We start from the raw sequence: 22,846 nt of genomic DNA, 5'->3' as shown, positions 1-22,846 counted from the left end.
GTGATCCATATTCTCTCTAGATCTGAAAATACTAGGCTGGGGTAATAAGGACAGCTGTATGTTGAAATTGGCACCAGTCCCTTGATCTTCTACTTATGTTCCATGATTTATGGCAGTTGCCTGCCCTGCCTTTGTAAATGTATGTGAATAATAATACATAGAAATGTTTGCGTTTGCTTGTTCTAAACATTTCCCCATTGTTTCCAGGCTAAGTCAAATTGGACTTTGTCAATCCCATAGCTGCCCATCCACTTTAACTGTGCTCAGTCCCATGGTCTCTTAACAAATAAAATCATTTTCCTTGGTTATTCTCATGTACTCAACGGCAATCAGACATCCCCTATCTGTCCATTTCAGCCATGTCGGGGGCCATGTTGGGCAGATGCCAGCTGGGTGGCTGATCAGCTAGCCAGTGGCTGGACAGTGGCTGTGCCTGCTCTGTAATGGGTAGACAACAGGCTGCTGCTCTGCCGCCCTGCCAGTTTCTGCTCTATTCCTGTCTCTTCTGCTTATGTTAGAGAGTCCCCGAGAGCAGGCGTTGCATAACATCCACTGTCAGTTTGAAACCTTGAAATGTTAGACCCCTGCATAGCAAACAACTGCACTGATTGGGGAGAGAACCTGTAAAAAATAGACTGAAATAGATATTCTATGAGAGGACCTGCTGTTGGTGGAGATGGAATTTGTTCTTTAGAGCTGAGAGTGACTATTAGGCACTAACTGGTCACATCAGAGGTGATGCTTTTCTGAAATAGTATATGCAGGCATGTTCACAGATTCGGTATAGCATAGATACCGTGCTACCAAGAAAATGTCACATTCTGACATCCCTATGTAGTGGGGTACAGGTATCCAGGAAAAAAGAGAAACTGAGGTGAGGGTAGAAGAATATGTATATATGCATTTATATAATCCTCACCAGTCCATAGAGAAAATAATAGAGATACAATGATGGTGGATTGAAGCTCATTCGCAATAATTTCTTATGTCCCCTGTTCAGTCTTGCAAGTACATCACTGACCTTGCCCGTGCACGCTCCATCCCCTGCCTCCAGACAGCACATTATCAAATCGCTCTGGAGACAGTTGAATGACATAACCAGCATTTGCTGCCAATCTGACCTGATTTTTATTCACTCAGGGTCACCGCCCGCCTCTGAACGTAGCACCAATGCGTGTGTAGGGTTTCAATTGACGCCCTGGCTGTCTCTGCTGCAGCCGGCTGACAGATATGTAACTCCCGCACACATGATATTATACTTGTGCTGACACAACAAACAATGTGCATAGGTAATATTGTGTGCGCGGGAGTTATCTTTATCTTTACAATGAAATCAAATTTGGCGCTGTATGGTGGTGTTTTTCTTATTTATCTATTATTTTCATTTAACATTTATTTATTCAGGAAGTCCAATTGAAGTCAGAATACCTCTTTTACAAGGGAAACATGGACAAGAGAGCGGCTCAATAAAAAACAAATAGATGTATGCATTATGCATTGGTGTGTATGTTCAGATTTCATCTTTAAGGACAGATCCACAAATGTTTATTGTGGTGCAGGTCTGCGCTCATGAGAGGGTAACAGTATGAGACTACCAGACCATAGTCAACACTTGCTTTAAAAAAAATAGATGCTTATGAGACCAATTGAGAGCCATACTGATATCAAACTGGAAACATCAAGGGAGGATTTCTTTATTTGTATATTTTTTTCCTCCCCAATTGGTAGTTAAAGTCTGGTACCATCGCTGCAACTCCCGTACGGATTCGGGAGAGGCGAAGGTCGAGAGCCGTGCGTCCTCCGAAACACAACCCAGCCAAGCCGCACTGCTTCTTGTCACAATGCCCGCTTAAACCAGAAGCCAGCCGCACCAATGTGTCGGAGAAAACACCCACCATACACCTGTCGATCGTGCATTGCATCTGGCCCACCACAGGAGTCGCTAGAGCTCGATGGGACAAGAACATCCCTGTCGGCCAAACCCTCCCCTAACCCGGACGACACTGGGCCAATTGTGCACCGCACAATTGTCAGGGAATTACATAAATTACTGAAAATACACTCATCAATATAAATACAAAATGCAAGTAGAAAAAAAACACGGTCATAAAAAACAGACACATTCATCAGTAATAAGGTCCTCAATCAACCTTTTGAATTGCCCTAAACGCACCAGAGCAGCTCATTTTTAAAAATCCCAAAAATAAGAAAACTAAAAGCTGGTTTACCTAACTCCGTAGTTAACCTGAGACCGGGTGTGGTAACTTGTATGTCTAAAGCTTAGTAAAGATGTTAGGTACAGTGGGACTTTTTGTAAAATGGCTTTATAAATGAAAACAAATCAATGTATCAACCAACATGACATCAAAGAGGGCCAACCAACTTTCTGGTAGCGAAAACAGTCATGAGTACTAAAATTGTCGCCTGTAATAAAGCGCAGTGCGCTATGATAAACTTCATCTAACTGCTTTAATGAAGTAGCAGCTGCATTCATATAGATGATGTCGCCATAGTCTAGGACAGATAGGAACGTCGACTGAATAATCTGCTTTCTACTATTTAGCGAGAGGCATGGCCTATTTCAAAGGAAGCCCATTTTTATTCTCAATATTCCATTTACATAACTTTACTCAGTACTTTGTCAGCGATTACAGCCTCAAGTCTTCTTGGGTATGACTCTACAAGCTTGGCAAACCTGTGGGGGAGTTTCTCTCATTCCTCTCAAGCTCTGTCAGGTTGGATGGGTAGCGTCGCTGCACAGCTATTTTCAGGTCTTTCCAGAGATCGATCGGGTTCAAGTAAGGGATCTGGCTGGGCCACCCGAGAACATTCAGAGACTTTTCCCGAAGCCACTCCTGCGTTGTCTTGTCTGTGTGCTTAGGGTCATTGTCCTGTTGGAAGGTAAACCTTCGCCCCAGTCTGAGGTCCTGAGCGCTCTGGAGCAGGTTTTCATCACGGATCTCTCTGTACTTTGCTCCGTTCATCTTTTCCTCGATCCTGACTAGTCTCTCAGTCCCTGCCGCTGAAAAACATCCCCACAGCATGATGCTGCTACAACCATGCTTCACCGTAGGGATGGTGCCAGGTTTCCTCCAGATGTGATGCTTGGCATTCAGCCCTTAGAGTTCAATCTTGGTTTCATCAGACCAGAGAATCTTGTTTCTCATGATCTGAGAGTCTTTAGGTTCCTTTTGGCAAACTCCAAGCGGGCTGTCATGTGCCTTTCACTGAGGAGCATATAAGTCATTTAGCTCATCTGGTAGGCTTGTGTCACTGGGCTGCTTGTGTCAGTGCTTCCCTTTGCAGTCCGTAATAGTTTGCAAGCCCTGCCACATCCAACGAGCATCAGAGCCGGTGTAGTATGATTCAATCTTAGTCCTGTATTGATGCTTTGCCTGTTTGATGGTTCATCTGAGGGCTTAGTGGGATTTCTTTTAAGCTTCCGGATTAGAGTCCCGCTGCTTGAAGGCGGCAGTTCTGCCCTTTAGCTCAGTGCGGATGTTGCCTGTATTCCATTGCTTCTGATTGGGGTATGTACGGACGGCCACTGTGGTGATGACGATGCACTTATTGATGAAGCCGGTGACTGATATGATATACTTCTCAATGCCATTGGAAGAATCCCAGGACATATTCCAGTCTGTGCTAGCAAAACAGTCCTGTAGCTTAGCATCTGCGTCATCTGACCACTTCCGTATTGAGAAGGGTCCCTGGTAGTTCCTGCTTTAGTTTTTGCTTGTAAGCAAGAATCAGGAGGATAGAGTTATGGTCAGATTTGCCAAATAGACGGCAAAGGAGAGCTTTGTACACGTCTCTGTGTGTGAAGTTAATGTGGTCTATAGTTTTTTCCCCCTCTGGTTGCACATGTAAAATGCTGTGTAGAAATTAGGTAAAAACGGATTTAAGTTTCCCTGCATTAAAGTCCCCGGCCACTAGGAGCGCCGCCTCTGGATGAGCATTGTCTTGTTTGCTTATGGCTTTATCCAGCTCGTTGAGTGTGGTCTTAGTGCCAGCATCGGTTTGTGGTAGTAAATAGACAGCTACAGCTAATATAGATCAAAACTCTCTTGGTAAATAGTGTGGTCTACAGCTTATCATGAGATACTCTACTTCAGGCGAGCAAAACCTTGAGACTTCCTTAATATTAGATTTTGTGCACCAGCTGTTATTTGCAAATAGACACAGACTGCCACCCCTTGTCTTACCGGAGGCAGCTGTTCTGTCTTGCCGATGCACCGAAAACCCAGCCAGCTGTATGTTATCCATGTCGTCGTTCAGCCACGACTCTGTGAAACATAAGATATTACTGTTTTTAATGTCCCCATAGTAGCATAGTCTTGATCGGAACTCATCCATTTTATTATCCAATGATTGCACGTTGGCTAATAGGACTGACGGTAGAGGCGGATTACCCACTCGCCGTCGGATCCTTACAAGGCACCCTACCTACGTCACCGATATCTTTGTCCCTTCTTCATGCGAATGATGGGGATTTGGGCTTTGTAGGGTGTCTGAAGTAAGTCCTTCGCGTCCGACTCGTTAAAGAAAATAATTAGTCCAGTATGAGGTGAGTAATCGCTGTCTTGATATCCGGAAGCTCTTTTCGGTCATAAGAGACGATGGCAGAAATATTATGTACAAAATAAGTTACAAATAATGTGAAAAAACACACACAGTAGCACAATTGGTTAGGAGCCCGTACAATGGCGGCCATCTCTGCCATTTCCTCTGCACATTTTCCTCTCTGCCCCATGGAAAAATGTGTACAATTGTGGGAAATTAAACAGCAACATTTTCTCTCAGGCTCATGGCAAAATGTGTGGAATAGCATGAGATTACCTATAAAACTGCACATGATTTTCTTTGCCCCATGGCAATATGTGTAGAATTGCAGGAAGTTAGTTGTCTCCCGCCCCTCAAAAAAAATCTGCAGGCCACCCACCAACGAATTTCTGACTACGCTACTGCGTCATACCAGTTTAATCTCAGACCACATGGCTTATAATTTTGATCATTGGTAGAACAAAAATAGAACAATATTTTGTTGAGTTTTTATACATAATTCATTCAAATATATTGAATTTAGTCTCCAGTGTCCTCAAAAGAATATGCACGATGCCATTGACTGTGATTATTAAGGGATATGTTTGACTGGACGTGGACGGAGCTATCTCATGTTACATCAGTTTTCAGTCCTCACCAAAGGGAAAAAACAGACAATGAGACAAATCACAGTCCTACTAGTAGCAGGTATGATTAACACAGGAGTAGTAGTGAAACCGATGGGTATTCCTACTTCTCTGTACAGATCATTAATGTGTAATCCTAGGTGAAAAACTCCTCCCACCTCAAACTAATGTGCAATGAATACACATTAGATTTTCTTACGTGCATACAATTACCAGGTCACTACTGTGCAATGTTCTAGTTAACAGTTGCACAACATTACATATTTTTATCTACACAAAACATTGAGTCACATACAGTACATGTTTATTGAAAATAACAAACATTCAATGTGACAGTGATCTTCTACCATTTTCTTTATTGAGCCTCCCCCTCCCCCCTCCTTCATAGAGGGACACAATATTTCCCCAGCATTCACACAGGTGTTATAAAAAGTGTTAGTGATTTGTTAAAACCATACCTCAACATACACATTATAATTGTAGGTTTTTGTGCAGTTACAGGAATGAGGAGAGGAAGAAGCAGCACAGGGGCTTGAGGGAGGAGCACCCCCACGATACAGCTCACATTGGTTCAACCCAATCTCAGGCATTGCAATACCACCAATTCTCAATGGAATACTGTCCCTTTGCCCCGCCCCCACCTCCCTCCCCATTTTGGGTCATTTGCTGGTATATTTAACCCTTTCCTACTCATTCAGATTCTGTATTGGAGATATCTAGTACCAAATACATCACTCAGACATTGTCAATACCATTTACTGTTATTTGTTCATAGATGTAGGTATGTTAGTGACAGCATACAGTTTCCCATTCCTCTTCTGATGTTGATGTTTTAAGTCAAAACCCTCCTTCAGAAAGGAGTGATGAAATAGTGACATGAGGAATTAATACACAGTGAATAACGAATAGCAATGAAGAGTACCGTGTTGATGTGCAGGGGTACGAGGTAATTGAGATAGCTATGTACATACAGGTCGGGGTAAAGTGACTAGGCAAAAAAACGTGATAATAGACAGTAGCAGCAGTGTAAGTGGTGAGTGTGAAAGTGTGTGTGTGAGTGTCTGTGTGTGAATGTATGTGCGGCGTATTATGCATGTGTGCACATGTTACTGTATGTGTGTGTGTGTTGTGGTGTCAGTGTAAGTATGTGTGAGTGTATGGGAAGGGTCCTGTGTGTGCATACCGTCAGTGCAAGAGTGTTAGTGCAAAAACGAAACAATACAGGTTGTCAAGGTAGCCATTTGATCTTCTATTTAACAGTCTTGTTTAGCCGTCATGGCTTGGGGGTAGAAGCTGTTCAGGGTCCCGTTGGTTCCAGACTTGGTGCACTGATGCTGCTTGTTAGTCAAGGTAATTGAGGTAATATGTACATGTAGGTAGAGGAAAAGGGACTATGCATGGATAATAAACAGAGAGTAGCAGCAGCGTAAGCATGGGGGTGGAGGGGACAATGCAAATAGTTCCAGTAGCCATTTGATTAGCTGTTCAGGAGACAATTTTTTGGGCCTTCCTTCGACACCGCCTGGTGTAGAGGTCCTGGATGGCAGAGAGCTCGGCCCCAGTGGTGTACTGGGCGGTCCTTACCACCCTCTGTAGCGCCTTGTGGGTGCCTTGCCCTTGCCGTACCAAGCGATGATGCAGCTAGTCAAGCCGGGGGGTGTTGATGGTCAGCGTGGTGGATTTGTTGTTACCTAACCTTACCACCTGGGGACGGCCCGTCAGGAAGTCCAGGATCCAGTTGCAGAGGGAGATGTTTAGTCCCAGGGTTCTGAGCTTGGTGATGAGCTTGGAGGGGACTATGGTGTTGAATTCTGAGCTGTAGTAAATGAACAGCATTCTTACATAGCTATTCCTTTTGTCCATGTGGGTCAGGGCAGTGTGGAGTGCAATAGAAATTGCTTCTGTTGAGGCGGTCCAGGGTGTCTGGGACGATGGTGTTGACGTGAGCCATGACCAGCCTTTCAAAGCATTTCACGGCTATAGATTAGCCATACCCTTACCCTATTCCTCCTCGATTCCTCTGGTGATGTAGAAATTAACACAGGCCCTGCAGCACCCTGCACCACTCTCATTTCCCAGGCGCTCTCATTTGTTGACTTTTGTAACCGTAAAAGCCTTGGTCTCATGCATGTTAACATTAGAAGCCTCCTCCCTAAGTTTGTTTTATTCACTGCTTTAGCACACTCCGCCAACACGGATGTCCTAGCCGTGTCTGAATCCTGGCTTAGGAAGGCCTGAAATTTCCATCCCTAACTATAAAATTTTCCGACAAGATAGAACTGCCAAAGGGGGCGGAGTTGCAATCTACTGCAGAGATAGCCTGCAGAGTTCTGTCAGCAGTTAACCCACTGTTCCTTGGCCGTCATTGTCAACCAGAATTTATCCTTAACTAACTTGCCTACTTAAGTAAAGGTAAAAAAATAAAAATAATAATACCCAGGTCTGTGCCCAAACAATTTGAGCTTCTACTTTTAAAAATCCACCTTTCCAGAAAGAGGTCTCTCACCGTTGCCGCTTGTTATAGAGCCCCTTCAGCCCCCAGCTGTGCTTTGGACACCATATGTGAATTGATTGCCCCCCCATCTATCTTCAGAGTTCGTACTGTTAGGTGACCTAAACTGGGACATGCTTAACATGTCATCCTACAATCTAAGCTAGATGCCCTCAATCTCACACAAATTATCAAGGAACCTACCAGGTACAACCCTAAATCCGTAACCATGGTCACCCTATTTGATACACCTCTGCTGTCTTCAACCAGGATCTCAGCGATCACTGCCTCATTGCCTACGTGCATAATGGGTCCACGGTCAAACGACCACCCCTCATCACTGTCAAACGCTTCCTAAAACACTTCAGTGTGCAGGCCTTTCTAATCGACCTGGCTTGGGTATCCTGGAAGGATATTGACCTCAACCTGTCAGTAGAGGATGCCTGGTTGCTCTTTAAAAGTGCTTTCCTCACCATCTTAAATAAGCATGCCCCGTTCAAAAAAATTTAGAACTAAGAAAAGATATAGCCCTTGGTTCACCCCAGACTTGACTGACCAGCACAAAAACATCCTGTGGCATTCTGCATTAGCATTGAATAGCCCCCGCGATATGCAACTTTTCAGGGAAGTCAGGAACCAATATACTCAGTCAGTTAGGAAAGCTAAGGCCAGCTTTTTCAAACAGAAATTTGCATCCTGTTTGGGACGCTGTAAAGTCCATGGAGAATAAGAGCACCTCCTCCCAGCTGCCCACTGCACTGAGGCTAGGAAACACTGTCACCACCGATAAATCCACAATAATCAATCATTTCAATAAGCATCTTTCTACGGCTGGCCATACATTCCACCTGGCTACTCCTACCCCGGCCAACAGCTCAGCACCCCCTGCAGCAACTTGCCCAAGCCCCCCTGCTTCTCCTTCACCCAAATCCAGACTGCTGATGTTCTGAAAGAGCTGCAATATCTGGATCCCTACAAATCAGCTGGGCTAGACAATCTGGACCCTCTCTTTCTCAAATTATCCACCGACATTGTTGCAACCCCTATTACTGGCCTGTTCAACCTCTCTTTCATATCGTCTGAGATCCCCAAAGATTGGAAAGCTGCCGCGGTCATCCCCCTCTTCAAAGGGGAGACACTCTAGACCCAAACTGTTATAGACCTTTATCCATCCTGCCCTGCCTTTCTAAAATCTTCAAAAGCCAAATGAATAAACAGATCACCGAACATTTCGAATCCCACCTTACCTTCTCCACTATGCAATCTGGTTTCCGAGCTGGTCATGGGTACACCTCAGCCACGCTCAAGGTCATAAACGATATCATAACCGCCATCATTAAAAGACAGTACTTTGCAGCCGCCTTCATCGACTTGGCCAAGGCTTTCGACTCTGTCGCCTTCATCGACTCGGCCCTCTGGCAGTCTCAATGGGGGTGCCACAAGGTTCAATTCTCGGGCCGACTCTTTTCTCTGTATATATCAATGATGTCGCTCTTGCTGCTGGTGATTCTATGATCCACCTCTACGCAGACGACACCATTCTGTATACATCTGGCCCTTCTTTGGACACTGTGCTAACAAACCTCCAAATGAGCTTCAACGCCATACAACACTACTTCCATGGCCTCCAACTGCTTTAAAATGCTAGTAAAACCGAGTGCATGGTCTTCAACCGATCGCTGCTCGCAACTACAAATACCTAGGTATCTGGTTAGACTGTAAACTCTCCTTCCAGAATGACATTAAGCATCTGCAATCCAAAATGAAATCTAGAATTATCTTCTTATTTCGCAACAATGCCTCCTTCACTCATGCTGCCAAACATACCTTCGTAAAACTGACCATCCTACCGATCCATGACTTCTGCGATGTCATTTACAAATTAGCCTCCAACACTCTACTCAGCAAACTTGTTGCAGTCTATCACAGTGCCACCCATTTTGTCACCAAAGCCCCATATACTACTCACCATTACGACCTTTATGTTCTCGTTGGCTGGCCCTCACTACATATTAGTTTTAAACCCACTGGCTCCAGGTCATCTATAAGTCTTTGCTAGGTAAAGCCCCGCTTTATCTCAGCTCACTGGTCACCATAGCAACACCCACATGTAGCACGTGCTCCAGCAGGTATATTTCACTGGTCATCCCCAAAGCCAACACTTCCTTTGGCCGCCTTTCCTTCTAGTTCTCTGCTGCCAATGACTGGAACGAATGCAAAAATCACTGAGCTGGAGTCTTATATCTCCCTTTCTAACTTTAAGCATCAGCTGTCAGAGCAGCTTACCGATCACTGTACCTGTGCACATCCAATCTGTAAATAGCACACCCAACTACCTCATTCCCACATGGGGTGGCAGGTACCCTTGTGTTAGAGCATTGGACTAGCAACCGCAAGGTTGGAAGATCAAATCCCAGAGCTGACAAAGTACAAATCTGTTGTTCTGCCGATGAACAAGGCAGTTAACCCACTGTTCCTAGGCTATCATTGAAAATAATAATTTGTTCTTACCTGATTTGCCTAGATAAGTAAAGGTAAAAAATATATATATATTGTTATTTATCCTCTTGCTTTTTTGCACCCCAGTATCTCTACTTGCACATCATCATCTGCTCATCTATCACTCCAGTGTGAATGCCTATTTATTGCCTTACCTGCCTACTCGTCTACATTTGCACACACTGTACATAGATTTTTCTATTGTGTTATTGACTGTACGTCTGTTTATGTGTAACTCTGTGTTGTTGTTTTTGTCGCACTGCTTTTCTTTATCTTCGCCAGGTCGCAGTCGTAAATGAGAACTTGTTCTCAACTGACCTACCTGGTTAAATAAAGGTGAAATAAAATTGCTATGAGTGCTATGGGGCAATAGTCATTTAGACAGGTTACCTTGGAATTGTTGGGCACAGAGACTATGCTGGCTGCATGTGCTATGACTATGAGGCCTCATGTGCAACATAGTCAAGGCCAGTGAGGTGATTTGAAAGCTGAGGGTTAACAGACTACATACCTGTATGATAAAGATACCATTGTGCAGGTTGTCAAAATCACTAAACATATATAACCACAAAATAATGGTGGTTTAGTGATAAACACAAAGTGCCTCAGGATTGATTTGTTACCCTGTCTGACTGCCATCTATGTCTGTCAAGCATCAAAATCAAAACACCAAAATCCCACAGACCCACACACTCACTTTATGGGTCAGTTTATATGGGTTGAAGCTGACTTTTACTTTTACCTCCTACATTTGGTGCTCATGGTTCATTGTTCCAAAACCAACACCTTCCTCCTGCTCTCGTCTCCACTATGGCCCCCTGCCCCCCTCTTTCACGCTGTGATCTCCAACCTCTGAGGCCAGGCATGAGGACAGATCCTGTCCTACCCAACCCCCCACCTTTCTCTCTTTCCCTCACTCTCCCTTGCCCTCTTTCTATGTAGGTGCCTCTCCTATTCTCCCTCAGTCTGAATCGTCAATGTTTTATCCTACCCGCACCTCTCGATGTGATTTTTCACCTGTGAAAGCGGGAGCAGTATGGTGCCTGTGCAGTCCTCTGCTGTGTGTGTGTGTGTGTGTGTGAGCAGGTCAGAGACTGGAAGGCTTACACACCGAACGAGAGAGAGGGAGAGGAGGGGCGACCTGAATAGTGGGGGATAAAGAGCGAGTGGCAGAGAGGACGGAGACAGAGGGAGAAAGGGGTGTTTGTAAGGGTAGATGTCTGTGAGTGTGTGTGTGTGGGGGGGGGCTGTCTTGTTTGCAGCTTGTCAGCAATTGCTTGAGACAAGCTTCCCCTCCACCATGTGTGAAAGCTACTTGGCGTGAATACCCGGACTGTACCAAGTGGCGGCGAGTCATGAGGGGGGAGCTGCAAGAAAAACAGACCCACGCAGAGACAATAGGCCCCTGAAGTGTTCCCCCCGAGTTGCTTTGATGTTGTCCTAGTGTCTAGATGCTAGAGGGGACCAGGGCTTGTGAGGAAGAAGAAGTCTTTGTGTGCACTTTTTTTCACCGGCCAGGACAAAAGAGTGGGGAGTAAGAAGCCTAAAGAGAAGAAAAAACACAAAAACAAATGAAAACCAAAGCGCTCCTCTAGATGTTTTGTGTCCGCGGTAGTGGGGAAGCGAGGGAAGGAGAGAGCGAGTGAGGAGGAGAAGAGAGCTGCAGTAGCACAGGTTGATTGGGTGAGTAGTCTCTGTGTGTGTTTCTTCAGCTTTGGTTGTTTTCTATTTCCATGGGGTTAGTTGTATTTTGGGGTTAGTGGGGGTGGAGGCTGGAGTTGGAAAGCCACTGGGTGAATTGCATGGTGTTGGTGTACCTCCCATTAAAAGTGTAAATCTGGATTTTTATTTACACCAGTGTTAATGTGGAGATTGTTTATATGAGATTGTTTATATGAGCATGCAATGCATTGAGCTGTGTGGTAAAGCCTGCTTAAAAGGCAGTGTGTGTGTGAGATTGTCAGTGTGGTTTGGAATGTGGGATTGATTAGTCTGTAAATGGGATAACCCCCCTATGATAGTCTGACCCTCTGTGTGTGAGACAGAGAGAGTAACGGCGGTGAGGGAGGGTGTTAGGTGGGAGGGAGAACCGTCTGAGATCTCCCCAGTCCCATGTGTGAGACAGAGGTGAGACAATGAGACCGCCCTCTCCGTGTCAGCTTTGTCACTTGTGGTTGTGGCTGAACACAGTGTTGGGGGAGTGTGTGGGGGGCAGGGTGGACCTATCTGCCCCTGAGGGGTTTTGGGGGTGGGGGGCTATGTCTGTCGAACCAAGTGAGCATGTGGGTAGCGGGCAGATTTCACACAACCAGCGGTTAGAGAAGAAAAAAAAGCCTGCTGTGATTTGTGGTTCTCCATTCCTTCCTTTCTGTCTCTCTTCCCTTTCCATGTTATGATGCTTGTCCACAGCTGCAGTGTATCTTGAGAATTAGAACTCTCCATCTTATATACAGAGTCTTTGTTAGGGCCTGGCAGTGAATGGCAGTTTGGGGAGTTAATCATTCTGAGATTGTCTGTCATATTCACTTGGTTAACACTCAACACACGATGCAAAGAGTGAACTGTGCACAATGCTTGGGATTCAGCTGGTATTAAAATGGATACAAAAGCATTAGAATTGTATACACAATTTCTTTGTGGAGTAAATATTGTTTGTTTGTTTGTTGCTATGTTCCTTGACTATTCAACTCTAATTAATTTCAAAGAATGGTTCACTGTGACTTAAGTTCACCCTAACTTTAGTTCACCAATGTGATTATATTATTTGATCATTTCCATGCTCTCCCAATTCAGCGGTATATTTCATCTGAGAGATATTAGCTGTCGGTCTTTGATATGATCGTTTTGTCTTCAGTTTGGTCCTGAGTTAAAGGAAGTCCTCTCTGTCACATGGATATGATTAGAATGAAGTGTGTTTGTTCCTTTATTTGGAACAAATACTCTACTCTTCCTGGGGTCCATAATAAACACCAAACACGACAAGTAACAAAACTGATACACTGCTAGACAAGGAAATGCACACACATTTAAAATTCAACAATAATACAAACAATACAACAACAAAACATTTGACAAACAATACAACAACAAAATAATGTGTGCGTTAGAGTACGTCTGTATGTCTGTGTGTTTGTATCCCCTCACAGTCCCGCCATTCCATGAGGTGTTTTTAATCTGTGTTTTTATGGTAATTTTGCTGTTTGCTTGAGTTATTAGAGATGGAAGGGAGTTCCATTGAATCATGGCTCTGTATAAAACTGTGCGTTGTTGTTAATTTGTTTTGGAATTGGGGACTGTGAAGAGACCCCTGGGGATTTGAATGGATGTCTTAGCTGAATGTTATTTAATTATGCAGACAATCTGTCATTTTCTTCACAGTAATATTTCTCATACAAACTAGGAGAAACAGTTCATCTCTGGTCAACCCTACACATCGATGCGGCTGCAGTGGAGTGGGTAGAGAACTTCAAGTTCCTCGGTGTCCATATCACTAAGGACTTTAAATGGTCCACACACGCGTGCACAGTCGTGAAGAAGGCGCGACAGCACCTCTTGCCCCTCAGGAGGTTGAAAAGGTTTGACATGGGCCTTCAAATGCTTGAAAAGCTGCACCATTGAGAACATCTGGACTGGCTGCATCACTGCTTAGTATGGCAACAGCACCACCCTAGATCGCATGCCGCAACAGAGGAAGGTGCGGACAATCCAGTAAATCACTGGGACCGAGCTCCCTGCCATCCAGGACCTCTATATCAGGTGGTGTGAAAGGTAGGCCCTGAAAATCATTAAAGAATCCAGTCACCCAAGCCATAGACTGTTCTCTCCGTTTCCGCATGGCAAGCGGTACCGGCGCAACAACTCTGACACCAACAGGCACCTGAACAGCTCCAAGCCATAAGACTGCAAAATAGCTAACAAAATGGCCATACAGACTATCTGAGTTGACCCCGTTATTTTATTTTTGTACTGTCTCTATGCACACTCACAGGATTCTACACACTCATACACACTGACACACACACACACACACTTGATTTTCTCACAAGCACAACATGCACACACATTCATACTGACTCTACACACATGCACACACACTCACATACAATCATCATATACACTGCTGCTACTCTGTTTATCATATATCCTGATGCCTAGTCACCTTACCCTATAAATATCTACCTTTGTCACTCCAGTATCCCTGCACATTGTAAATATAGTATTGGAACTGATCCTGTATATTGCTTACTTACTTCTCGTGTTCTTCTTGTTTTCTTTTTTCTACCTTATGTTATTTTTAGTATATTGATTACTACATTAGTGGGTTTAGAGCTAGCAAGAAAGGCATTTCACTGTACTTGTGAACATTAAAACATAAAACTCGAGAGGGGAGGAGAGGAGACATTCACTCTGTTCTACATTAGTCCCGTCTTGGTCCTCAGACATCAGCTTCAAAGATGTGGTAGTTCAGGGATTTACTTTCACACTGTGGAGTCAGTGTTACAAGAGGCAGAGCTCACTTCCAGTTGATTCAAGCAATGCATCAAAAAAACGAGAAGAAATTATCTTCCTGAGTTAACTGCCGTTTATACTGCACCTAACGCACCTAAATATAAGTAAATGAGCACTGAATGAATGAGCGTGGGCAATCATGAGTGTTTTATTTGTGTAAGCTTTACCTAATAATGCATCAAAGGGTACTTGGATTTGCTGATAGAGTATATTTGTACTTCTGTGACACAGACACATTTTGTCTGTTCAAAACAAAATGCTTTTATAAGCGTATTTCTCCTGACGTTTTTCAGACTCGGAAAAGCGGATAGGTTGTGAGCATTTTTGTTGTGCGAAAAAGGCAGACCACGAGAATGCAACGTAAGTCTGTTATGCAACAGGAAATAGCATTCAACTTAATTCTACTGCTGTATAATCGGTAAAACATCACATTGAGTAATTAGGTAAAAGAAGAAAAGGCATGATGATTAAATGAGTTCTAGGGTTTAAAACGAGTAAATTCTATCATTGAAAGGGATAGTTCATTGGGGAGCGTGCAACAGAATAAATGGGTTTATTCTTCACAGTTGTCAAATATCTAATGCATAAATTATGCCTACATTACAGCAACAGTTAATAATCCACTGCAAACATAAAAAAGCATTTAGTTAGATGACAGTTTAGTTAATGCCAGGATGTGAGAAGGGACGCTCGTAATAGTTTCATTATGTCCTCAGGCTCTGTAGCAAATTTTTGGTCAGCAGAAATAACTTTAGAAAGAGAATGTGGACTGGGGACTTGCCTTGTGAGACACGGTGATTCTAGGAGGTTCATTTGGAGGTGTCCATCAGGCTCTGTATTCGGGGGGTGACAGCACTCCAAAGACAGTTGAATTTGGAGACCAGAGTGAATCACATCAAAGTTATAATTGAGCATACTACACACCCTCTTTGGCATAATCACCCTACCTTTTTGTGTCCTGATTCTGGTTCATGTATTAAGCTAGGGCTGGCTATTGGAGAAGACGGTAGTAAGAAAGAGTCCTTGTAAGTCCTGCAGCAACGCCTGACCTCAGGGACCCATCCCCCATCAACAGGCCCTGTAATCAACATGGATTTCTGCCCAAAGTGGTGACAAATTTACTGGTGCTATAGCTAAGCAATTTCAAGGAAAAACGAGCAGAGGATCCAATAATTGAAGGATCAATGGTTGTGGTTCAGGAGAGAGAGGAGCTCTGCTGGCTGGGCAGACAGCAACCAGACATTTGGCCTCAGCTCCCTACTCTGACAGGACCGGACTGAGGGGTGAGTGAGTGAGTGAGTGAGTGAGTGAGTGAGTGAGTGAGTGAGTGAGTGAGTGAGTGAGTGAGTGAGTGAGTGAGTGAGTGAGAGAGAGAGGGAGAGAGGGGGGGTTAGAAGTATTTGATCCCCTGCTGATTTTGTACATTTGCCCACTGACAAAGAAATTATCAGTCTATAATTTTAATGGTGGGTTTATTTGAACAGGGAGAGACAGAATAACAACAAAAATATCCAGAAAAACGCATGTCAAAAATGTTATAAATTGATTTGCATTAAATTGAGGGGAATAAGTATTTGACCCCCTCTCAATCAGAAAGATTTCTGGCTCCCAGGTGTCTTTTATACAGGTAACGAGCTGAGATTAGGAGCACACTCTTAAAGGGAGTGCTCCTAATCTCGGTTTGTTACCTGTATAAAAGACACCTGTCCACAGAAGCCATCAATCAATCAGATTCCAAACTCTCCACCATGACCAAGACCAAAGAGCTCTCCAAGGATGTCAGGGACAAGATTGTAGACCTACAGAAGGCTGGAATGGGCTACAAGACCATCGCCAAGCAGCTTGGTGAGAAGGTGACAACAGTTGGTGCGATATTTCGCAAATGGAAGAAACACAAAAGAACTGTCAATCTCCCTCGGCCTGGGGCTCCATGCAAGATCTCACCTCGTGGAGTTGCAATGATCATGAGAAAGGTGAGGAATCAGCCCAGAACTACATGGGAGATCTTGTCAATGATCTCAAGGCAGCTGAGACCTTAGTCGCCAAGAAAACAATTGGTAACATACTACGCCGTGAAGGATTGAAATCCTTCAGCGCCCACAAGGTCCCCCTGCTCATGAAAGCACATATACATGCCCGTCTGAAGTTTGCCAATGAACATCTGAATGATTCAGAGGACAACTGGGTGAAAGTGTTATGGTCAGATAAGATGGAAATGGAGCTCTTTGGCATCAACCTAACTCCCGTGTTTGGAAGAGGAGGAATGCTGCCTATGACCCCAAGATCACCATCCCCACCGTCAATCATGGCGGTGGAAACTTCTTTGGGGTTTTTTTCTGCTAAGGGGACAGGACAACTTCACTGCATCAAAGGGACAATGGACGGGGCCATGTACCGTCAAATCTTGGGTGAGAACCTCCTTCCCTCAGCCAGGGCATTGAAAATGGGTTGTGGATGGGTATTCCAGCATGACAATGACCCAAAACATATGGCCAAGGCAATAAAGGAGTGGCTCAAGAAGAAGCACATTAAGGTCCTGGGTGGCCTAGCTAGTCTTCAGACCTTAATCCCATAGAAAATCTGTGGAGAGAGCTGAAGGTTCGAGTTGCCAAACGTCAGCCTCGAAACCTTAATGACTTGGAGAAGATCTGCAAAGAGGAGTGGGACAAAATCCCTCCTGAGATGTGTGCAAACCTGGTGGCCAACTACAAGAAAAGTCTGACCTCTGTGATTGCCAACAATGGTTTTGCCACCAAGTACTAAGTCATGTTTTGCAGAGGGGTCAAATACTTATTTCGCTCATTAAAATGCAAATCAATTTATAACATTTTTGACATGTGTTTTTCTGTTTTTTTTGTTATTCTGTCTCTCACTGTTCTTATAAACCTACCATTAAAATTATAGACTGATCAATTTCTTTGTCAGTGTGCAAACGTACAAAATCAGCAGGGGATCAAATACTTTTCCCCCTCACTGTATAGGTGGTAGATGAGTGTCTGGATCATTTTGCTTAGTTCACGCTGATGGTCAGATTGTTTCCCAGTCTCTCTCTGCTTGATGACTTCCCCATGTGTTCCAGCCAGTCAGTCTGAGCTCATTTTTATATATATATATATTTATTTTTTTAAACCTTTTTTTAACTAGGCAAGTCAGTTAAGAACAAATTCTTATTTTCAATGACGGCCTAGGAACAGTGGGTTAACTGCCTGTTTAGGGACAGAATGACAGATTTGCACCTTGTCAGCTCGGGGGTTTGAACTTGCAACTTTCCGGTTACTAGTCCAATGCTCTAACCACTAGGCTACCCTGCCGCCCCAAGCTCCACAGAGTGCAGAGTACAGGGGCTGTCCAGACAGCCCAAGTCCTCTCTACAAAGACCAGAAGTCCCTGAAATTTACCTAAGCCCCTGTCACGGGGGGAAAACTTCCCTCAAGTACTGATACTGAGAAATGTCTAAGGAGGCTTGAGCCAGAATTAAACCAATTGTAAATGAAGGCTAAACCACGCTGCATGTTGACAGAGAATGGTTATGCTGGATTTTAAGGACAGCTGAGGCTTTGTATCAATATCCAATGGCGATATCCACGAAATAATCAGCTTGCGCTGCTGTGTCTTCAGGGCGTTTTTCTTTATAAGCTATCTGGGTCTGTGTTGAGGACTGTGTCTACTCTATAGAGTCGCTACCTTCCTCAAGTGTCAAACCGACATTAAGTTGAGTAGGCCTATTTTCAGAGCTCTTCAGCGTGATATCACCGATGCTAGCTAAACAATAGCACACAACACTTGATTGAACTCCCCAGCTTCACTTCGTCTCTATCAAGCACATTACAGCATACAAAGCATGTGCATGTTCAAGAGGCCCTTCACACCTGGGTGGGCTCTACAAAAGTACTCAGAGCAGATGGGAGAATATGCAGAGGAACACACGTTAGCGATAGCATTAGCAGTACTGTTGTCTCAGTTAGGGATGTGGCAGTCACAAAATTTTGTCAGTCAGTAATTGTCAAGCAAATAACTGTTACTCTTACGGTAGTTGACCGTTAATTAACATAAACACATTTAGCATATCCTGGCTTCTACACCTACAAGCCACTGATGCAGACCTTTGGAACATCTACATTTTCAAAAGTCTAATAAATGCATGTAATATAGCCTACACCTTCACAATAAATCCGTTATTTATTTTAGACAGGTCTAAAGAAACATGATATAAAGAGAATTTAGACTATTTCAGAAGAACAGAAGAGCATACTCTGAGTTGTCCTTATGTTAGGCCCTGATCTGTCTATGCCATGTGGTTGCGGGCTACAGTAGTTCATTAAGCAGACAAGATTTGCTTAAAATTGTGCGGCTATTCTGCGTTGAGAGGTTAACAATGAAATAGGTATTCCTGTATGCTTAATTTAGAGGTATTAATGTAACTTTAGCTGTTCTACAAATGTTGGGCTATATGTTTTGATTTTTAATACATTGTAAGACTGCATGATGTGACTCCAATGATGATTTGAGAAAAATCGCTTGAAAGGCATGAGCTCTGCTTTGTTTTTAGCGCAGGCTGTACACACCACATCAGTCACTCATTCACAAGTTGAGAAGCAGTTGATAATGCCTGGAATTTCACTGTGGCATCCCCTTTGTGTCTTCGTTTTGCACCTAAAAAAATCCATGTCTTTTGCGGGCAGTGGCCTTCGGGTCTTTCTCACAGTCTACAAGTGAAGACAGACACATCCAGACGCAACTGTGAGCGTCCTCATCCAATTCAGAGGAGCATATTGAAAATATTGGAAGAACTGTCCACATTTACTTTTCGTCAGCCAGCAATATGAGTAGGCCTAACGAAAAGCACTAGGCTATGTCAATCTACTATCCCCCATAGTACAAAGGTCAACCTATTCTATTCTGTGCGAGAAATAAATATTCCAAACATAGTCTGGGACAGTTGTGGGATGCGATAGATCCCAAATGAATACAACCACTAGCATTAAAAACACTTTTTTACGGAATGTGGCTGACGCAACAGATCAGAACGTTTTGCTTAAAATGTTGATAAACTATTAGGCTACTTCTTCACATTATATCCACAGCGATGCGCACATGGCAATAGGCTATAAGCGTGAATATTACATTAGTGGGAAAACACCATTATCAAAAGTGACCGCAAATGCAATTATGCATGTAATGATTTTATTAGAAAGGTTAATTTTTATGAGGAAAATGATCTTCCCCAAACTTGAAACTCAGGCACTGCGTATGTATGCCAGTCAGTGGTGGAAAAAGTACCCAAATGTCATACTTGAGTAAAATGAAAGATACCCTAATAGAAAAGGACTCGAATAAATGTGAAAGTCACCCAGTAAAATACTACTTGAGTAAGCCTAAAAGTATTTGGTTATGAGTATACTTAAGTATCAAACGCAAATGTAAATGCTAAAATATACTTAAGTATCAAAAGTAAAAGTACAAGTATAAATCATTTCAAAATCCTTATATTAAGCAAGTCAGACGGACACATTTTCTAGTTTTTTATTTATCCAACACTCAGACATCCGTTACAAACGAAGCATGTGTTTAGTGAGTCCGCCACATCAGATGCAGTAGGGATGACCAGGGATGCTCTCTTGAGATGTTGCACAAAATGAGCTCATGGGCTCTCATGAAGTGTTTGATTCGATTTTCGAATACATTTGCATTGATGCCAGAGTGATTACAAGGACAACAGAGTGCTGAGTACCAGGCAGTTAGCAAGTTTGGTAGGCTACTAACGACCACCAGCAGCATCAGAGCTTGGAGAAGCCTAATTACTGGCAACGGTCACATGGAATTTGACTGCCTTCATGACTCGTGGCGGGAATATGGTTATTACCTAGTCTCAGTTCTTGTTAGAGAGTCATTGATCTTGTGTTGCTTCTCCCTGTAGCTTGTTTGTTATTGTCAATGGTCTCTCATGGTTCTGCTCAATGCCAAGATGCCAGCAGATGAGGGAACTCTAATTTGGGAGAGAGTTCTCTCCATGATGGAACACAGTTGTAGAAATCCTTGCTGAAGTCTCCTGCTTCGTACACATCAGGGTCGTGTTCATTGGGCACCAAACAGAAGAAACTAAAACAAAGAGGGACTACCTGGACTTGGTCCAGTAAGAAACAATCATTTGCATTTTCTGTTACATGGCCTAATGAACTCACCCCAGATGGGTGATGATCAAGGAAAGAGACATTGACCACCTCTGTGAGTATGTGCAGCACATTAGATCACAACTCTGGCTATGGATTGACCTTGGCTTTCCCATGTAACACTACAATAGGATAGCATACTAGATCTCTGCAGCTAACTGCTAGCTGCTAACTGCTATTCATTCCTTTACACTTGTGTGTGTATAAGGTAGTTGTTGTGAAATTGTTAGGTTAGATTACTTGTTAGATATTACTGCATGGTTGGAACTAGAAGCACAAGCAATTTCGCTACACTCTGCTAACAATGTGTATGTGACAAATAACATTTGATATGATTTGAATTTGAGCCGTGACAAGGCAGGACAGTAACATGGTCGTCGTCTCTTAGACACATTTGTGCACTTCTAGGAATGGTGCTGTTGTTCAGTGGCTGGAATGTTTCACGGCTTTTCCAAGGCTGACCTGATATAGCTGGAACAAATGATGGCGCTACTCTGGCGGTTGGCCTGTAATGCTGATATATTTGCGTTGGCTGTTAGCACTCCATGATATCAGCACAGACCTGCACTTTAGCTTCAATTAATGGACTCAGCATGGGTGAGGAATCAGCATCCCCAGCGTATTAGAAAACACACACAAACACACACACACACACACACACACACACACACACACACACACACACACACACACACACACACACACACACACACACACACACACACTCTCTCTCTCTCTCTCTCTCTCTCTCTCTCTCTCTCTCTCTCTCTCTCTCTCTCTCTCTCTCTCTCTCTCTCTCTCTCTCTCTCTCTCTCTCTCTCTCTCTCTCTCTCTCTCTCTCTCTCTCATGGGCACACACATGCCTATACAAAGACTTATACAGTGAAAGGTGGTGCTGTTTCTTCCATTTCAGTGCCACTTCATTCCTAAAACCCCTCTGGTTCGCCACAGTCACATGGAAATAATACCTGCCCCTTTGCTTTGGGATCATTACTACTCTATTTTCATAATTTACTGTGTCTGTATGTTGGATCTGGTTCCCATTTCCCCAGGATTTATGCTGCTCTATTACATTCCTCTCTCTTTAATGCACTTGCACAGAGCCACAGGAGAATTTGATACGCTTCGCATTTGGGAAATCTGAGACAGAGAGAGTAAGACAGAGAGAGACAGAGAATGAGAGATATTGAAAGAGAGTGGGGGGAGATAGGAAAAAAGAGGGTCTGAAAATAATGTTTTTAATTTTTAGAATTTATTTCACCTTTATTTAACCAGGTAGGCCAGTTGAGAACAAGTTCTCATTTACAAAAATAATGACAAAGGGTAAAAATATTGAATTCCTGTGTGTAGGTCAGGTTCCTGGTTTAGTGCTTTTGTGGTGCCCTAGCCTCTTGATTGGGCAGAGGTTAAACCAGATCATTGGCTGCTGGTCTTCGGTCCATGGTGGTGGCAGTAGTGGTGGTGTGGGATAGCAGGCATCAGGGAGGAGGGTGAGTCATCAGGGAGCCCAGCGCTCACAATATACAAGCACCAAAAAGGACTGGAGAAAGGGAGGAAGGGAAGGAGGGGGAGAGAAGGGAGGGGGCTGTGATGAATTCAAAGCAGTCTTGCTTGACTTGTGGTGTTTATTGGTCCATGGAAGCTTCTGGAAGTATGCTAATGACTCTTATCCTGTGTGTGAGAGAGAGAGAGAGAGAGAGAGAGAGCGACTTTCCCCAACATCTCACACTGTCTGTCTGTCACACACACACACACACACACACACACACACACACACACACACACACACACACACACACACACACACACACACACACACACACACACACACACACACAGAGAGGCACAGAGAGGCACATGGAAAAGGGGCAGGAAGGTACTCTGAATATGGAAAAAACAACATACTTACTGTGACATGTAGAAAGAGGGAGAGATGCGACGGGGAGGGGAGGGAGGGGAGGGGGGTGCTTCTGTAGGTGCAACGCAAC

General features: G+C 43.8%; 1 protein-coding gene across 1 annotated transcript in view; it reads left to right on the top strand.

Annotated features, from left to right (window-relative positions):
• Nucleotides 1-11,385: 11,385 nt before the first annotated feature.
• The window catches only part of LOC112253931 (B-cell CLL/lymphoma 9 protein), a 104,613-nt gene continuing 93,152 nt past the window's right edge, over nt 11,386-22,846 (top strand). Inside the window, exon 1 of the mRNA XM_042297058.1 lies at nt 11,386-11,862. The gene's annotated coding sequence lies outside the window, so the exon portion shown is untranslated. The remainder of the gene's footprint in view (nt 11,863-22,846) is intronic.

This window comes from Oncorhynchus tshawytscha, linkage group LG14, assembly GCF_018296145.1.
Source record: "Oncorhynchus tshawytscha isolate Ot180627B linkage group LG14, Otsh_v2.0, whole genome shotgun sequence".
Lineage (NCBI taxonomy): Eukaryota > Metazoa > Chordata > Actinopteri > Salmoniformes > Salmonidae > Oncorhynchus > Oncorhynchus tshawytscha.
This window is presented reverse-complemented; position numbering and strand designations above follow the sequence as displayed.